The sequence below is a fragment of the Equus quagga genome, chromosome 15 (genome assembly GCF_021613505.1).
Source record: "Equus quagga isolate Etosha38 chromosome 15, UCLA_HA_Equagga_1.0, whole genome shotgun sequence".
Taxonomy (NCBI): domain Eukaryota; kingdom Metazoa; phylum Chordata; class Mammalia; order Perissodactyla; family Equidae; genus Equus; species Equus quagga.
Window position 1 is genome coordinate 32,835,409 of NC_060281.1, and position 5,245 is coordinate 32,840,653.

General features: G+C 49.9%; 1 pseudogene; it reads left to right on the top strand.

The window, feature by feature from the left end:
- The first annotated feature begins 791 nt into the window (after positions 1-791).
- Positions 792-4,130, top strand: LOC124227044 (spliceosome RNA helicase DDX39B-like; annotated as a pseudogene).
- Positions 4,131-5,245: the final 1,115 nt, after the last annotated feature.

Consider the following 5,245-nt stretch of genomic DNA (forward strand, 5'->3'; position numbering starts at 1 on the left):
AGAGAGCAGGGGAAGGGTCTGGATGAGATTCGCCCTCACTGTCACCTCTGTCCCCTGACAGCACCTCACCACAGGTCACACCAAGGGGGCCCTTCAGGCTCTACCAGGCGGATGTATCTTGGCTCCTCTCCAGAGAGGATCCCCATGGTCGCCCAGTCCTGGTGTATCTTGTCCCCCAGGTCAGGTCCCCCAGAGTCTTGAGTCCACAGTTAGTTTAGAATTATGTTGGCTGGTGAGAAGTCAAATGCTGTGCGTCAGAGGGTTGTCCAGTTGGGTCACCACAACCCTGGAGGCACTGGATTTGAGAAAGAAAGAGCACATGGACAGGGTCGGGACAGGACTCACCACAGCTTCTCTTCCTTCCCAGCGTTCACGCCAAGAAGCCCCAGGAGGTGACCTGGCCACGGGATACAGAAACACAGATCCCCCCTCCCTCCCAGGAAGTCAAGGCTTCGGTTGCCTCCATTCTCACTGCAGCTGTAGAGCCCATCCCCGTGTGAGCCAGGTGTGTGCAGAGGGCGATCCTGGAAGACTCTCCCCCACTTAACTGCCTGGCTCAGCTCCTCACCTCTTTCAAGATTTGTTCAAATGTCACCTATGTAATCACCCCTTTTCAAATTGTCACTGGTTCTTGGAAACCTCCCTCCCACCTATTTTTCTTCTCTGTATCCTGTACCGCTTTCTGGTCTACCTACTGTATTATCACCTGAGACGGAGACCTGAAGTCTTTCAGATCTGGATTTGGGGCTGAAATAAGAGGGGTCACTTTCCCTGTGTGTGGTTTGGGAGTCATGTTTCTGTGGATGCTTTTGGCTTCCTTACTGACTGGTCCTGGGCACCCGAGCCCCGCCACCAGCAAGCCCGGCAGTGCCACCCAGCACTCACAGTCCAGTCAGGTGCGCACCACAGACAAGAAGCACCTGACCACCAGCTCCAGCCTCGCAGCGTCCCAGTCCCGAGTTGCAGGATTGTAAGCAGTGAAGTCCTCCCTGTCTACCCAGAGTACCAGAATCTACAGCTGTTCCCCAGGTCATAGCCAGGGCGCAGCTGCAGGATGTGGGGTACTGGGGTGCCCTCCCCTGGCCTGACCCCCAAACCCTTGGGTCAGTTGTCAGAGTAGATGATACTTGGGGCTTGACTTCAGGGGTTGGGGTGTAAGAAAGCGGGGCCTGGGAGGATCCAGAATAAAGTTCTTGTTCATCAGAGAGGAAGGAAAGAAGTAGGATACCTGGGTCCTAGGGTCTCAAGAGTGGGGAGGGCCCACGGCTGCCCTAGGAGTGCTGCTGGTTGAATGAAAGAATTCCTGAGATCTAGGGGAGAGGAAGCTTTCACTCTTGGAATCCAGAGCAACGGGGTCAGATGGCTGGGCCAGGCTCACCTGAGTTCCTTGTGGCCCAGGATGGTCTTCAGACCCCAAGCTAAGTCCTGGGAGGGACCTTCCAGGAACACAGTCTCCTTGGCTGCCAGCAGCAAGACCACCTCCCTGCCCAAGGTCCTGGGATCTCTTGTTCTGGGAGGGCAGCTCCTGCTTCATAGGCAACAAAGAAGAGGCAGTCCAGGTAGCCAAGGGCTGTCACCACAGGCCTCCCAGGGCTGAACTGAGAGTTGCCTGTGAGGTCATAGCGCAGGGAGTGGGTCCCTGCAACATCCTGGGCTGGACCCCTTAGCACCTGCCCTTAGCTCTTCTTCCAGCACCACAGAAACTCCCTTGTGCCTGTCTACTAAGGTCTGGTTTTTACTCACTCTTCACTTATAACACCAAATGTGTGGGTTTTCCTGCACCAAGCAAATCTCTAATTCTCTGTGGACACAAAATGGGTTCAATTCAGTTCTGACACTAACCACTAGAGTTAGTGCAGATTCCACAGGTTCAGGGCTCAAACCCACAAGACTGCCCCCTCCCCCCACATCAGATAGGAGGATTAGCATGTCTCCAATCGTAGCAGAAACCTGTATTAAGTACTCTTATTTTTTTTTTGAGGAAGATTAACCCTGAGCTAACATCTGCTGCCAATCCTCTTCTTTTTGCTGAGGAAGATTGGCCCCGAGCCAACATCTGTGCCCATCTTCCTGTCCTTGATGTGTGGGATGACTGTCACAGCATGGCTTGATAAGTGGTGCATGGGTCCATGCCCAGGATCCAAACAGGCGAACCCCGGGCCGCCAAAGCAGAGTGCGTGAGCTTAACTGCTACATCACGATGCAGGCCCCTGTATTAAGTACTCTTATTGAGGAAACCACATGTGTGATTTGAGAGAGAATGGTGGAGAAATTCCCTTAAATGAAATTCTTTTAAATGAGACTATAAATGTCTTTTGGGGGGCCGAGTATGAGCAATGTGGGAACTGCTCTTCTGTTCCAGGGCTGGCACAGATAGGTACTCAATAAATAAAAAGCTCAATAAATAAACTGCAAAATATAAAGCCCTTGAAGGGTTTAAATAAGTTTGTAAAAGTGTCAAAATAACTTGGGCTGTTAGGTTCTTAAATTTCTTTGTTTCTTCTTGTGTTACTCACTGAAGAGAAGCGTTTCATCACTGTACCTGTTGTGTGGTTTATTATCACTAAAGACTGCTTTCTAGAATACAGTAGGTTGCTTTTGTTTGATGTTTTGATGAGCAGGAATACTGGTCATGGATTTTCTAGACCTCGGTTCTAAATTTTACCACTTCTTCATGAGGTGTCCTCATCCTTGTCTCCTAACGTATCTGGTAATTTCAGTTACTGTTCTCTGCATCTTCTCTGTAACATGTCTGCTCAGGAAAAATCAGAGCCGAGAGAGAGAAGCTAAGTTACATTTAGAGCAGAAGGGAAAATATGTGATGGGGACGAAGACAGACTAAGAGGAATTCCTTTAGAAGAGTGTAATCACTGAAAACTCCTCTCTCGCATGTAATCTCTCTCACACACCCATGAACCCACATCCCCTTCACGCACACGCACGCACACACACACACACACAGATGGTGATCTTTGTGAAGCCTGTGCATTGCCCTGGCCCAGCTCCTGGTGGAGGAGAACTTCCAAGCCATTGCCATCCAGCAAGGGATGCCCCAGGAGGAGAGGTGAGTCAGAGATGGGGAAGACGTTTTGCGTCCTTGGGAGGAAAAGACGCCACTGAGAGAGGATCTCAACATTTTTATAATTTCATTTCTCATGAAGGCTTTCTTGGTATCAGCAATTTAAAGGCTTTCAACAATAAATTCTTGTGGCTACCAACCTATTCAGTGGAGGCATGAACATCGAGAGGGTGAACATTGCCTTTAACTACGACATGCCTGAGGATTCTGACACCTACCTGCATCGTGTAAGCCCCACACTGAGAAGGACATCCCAGTGTCCTCTCCCACTCCCTTATTTTCTCTATCTTTTCATACCTTATATGTTCATCCCTCCTTTTGAGTGTCTTCCCAATTTTAAGTCTCCAGTTCTACCCTTTGTCTCCTTCCAGGTGGCCAGAGCAGGCTGGTTTGACACCAAGGGCTTGGCCATCACATTTATGTCACATGAGAATGATGCCAAGATCCTCATTGATGTGCAGGATCGCTTTGAGGTCAATATTAGTGAGCTGCCTGATGAGATAAACATCTCCTCCTACAGTGAGTACTGAAACTGGCTCCCCCAACTCTTTAGACCCCCTTGTTCTTTAGTGTGTTTGTTATAAATCCTATTATGTACATAAAGCCTCTGCTGCATAATGGACACTTGACAAGTTCATGCCCCCTTGGTCTTGATGTCCCGTTGGAATGTTAGTTGACCTGTATATGGGGTCTCTTTCTTCTCTTGTCAAATTATTTTTTTCCCATTCTCAAGTCTATCCTCTGAACCCACACACCACATAAACATCTGCATGTAAGGATGTGTGTGTTTCTGCCACCTTCGCTTTTTTTTTCTGTGTCTTAGTCTAACTGCTATGTTTCCACTTCAGTTGAACAGATGCAGTAGAGGACTTACCCACCTATTCTGGAATGTGACAGTCTGTCCGTCTTCAGGAGGTGACACCAGGCATGGGGGTAAAGGAGACACTACTGCCACCTACCCCTGACAAGCCCCAACCCCCACGCCATGGCTTCCCTCTTTTGCATCACCACCACTCCTAAACTTCCATTTCCTGATTTGTCAGAACTTTTTTTCAACAAAACTAAAAAACGCATGCGTCTGTGATGTTTGTAAACACTCCGTCCCTTTACTGGATTTGGGGTGAGGTTGTTTTAGGCTATGATCCAGGGTATATTCCTGTAAGGACTGTGTGTCCTGCTGTGGGGCAGAGGTCAGTGGGAGGGGTCAAAGTGGGGGATGTGACTAAAGAGACTGCAGAGACCATGACTTCCCACTACTTTCCAATTTCTGGCCCTTTGTAGAGGTGTCTTCCATTTTTCTGAGAGGCCTGGGAGAGGCTGGGATGTTTCTGATTGAGGAGCTCAGGGGGCTGGTGTGTAATATTTCCATTGTTGGAGGGTGAAGTGGGAACTGGAGGAAAGCTTAGGCGTCTCCTCCCAGGCTCTCTCTGTGTCTCCTCATCTCTTCCTTGAGCTTCTGGGTCTTGAGCACCAGGGCGTGGGCTTCCCAGGCCCCTTGTTGCCCTTCCAGTAGGGCCTGGGACAGCTCCAGCTACTGCTCCAGCAATTCCTCAGCTGGGGCCAGCTCAGCTGGGGACCTTGGCTGAGGGGTGCATTGGGGAGGGAGCATCAGGCAGGGCAGGGGGCTCAGGCTCACTGGAAGTCAGGAATTATGCCTCGTCCATTTTTCTTCTTTTTTTGAGGAAGGTTAGCCCTGAGCTAACATCTGCCGCCAATCCTCCTCTTTTTGCTGAGGAAGATAGGCCCTGAGGTAACATCCATGCCCATCTTCCTCTATTTTATATATGGGAAGCCTGTGACAGCATGGCTTGACAACAGTGCCTAGGTCCGCACCCGGGATCCGAACTGGAAAACTCCAGTCCACCGAAGCAGAACCGCTGCACCACTGGGTTGGCCCCATTCCTCTCTCATTTTTTGACCCTATTTAAGGTCATGTGTACCATGCAGCCAAGCTAGCTTCCTATCTTAGGTATAGGCCTCTGGGGGACAGAAATCACTGACCCAGGGGCTATGACTGGCCTTGTAAAAGGATATGGGGTCATGGAAAGGAGAAGACTGCTGTCCCTAACCCCTAAGAAACAATGAACTCTTAGATGGGGACTCTTCATGGACTGTGCAAGGAAAGAGGGACATGGAGAGAGGGAACCCTGAGGTCTGGAGTGGGGT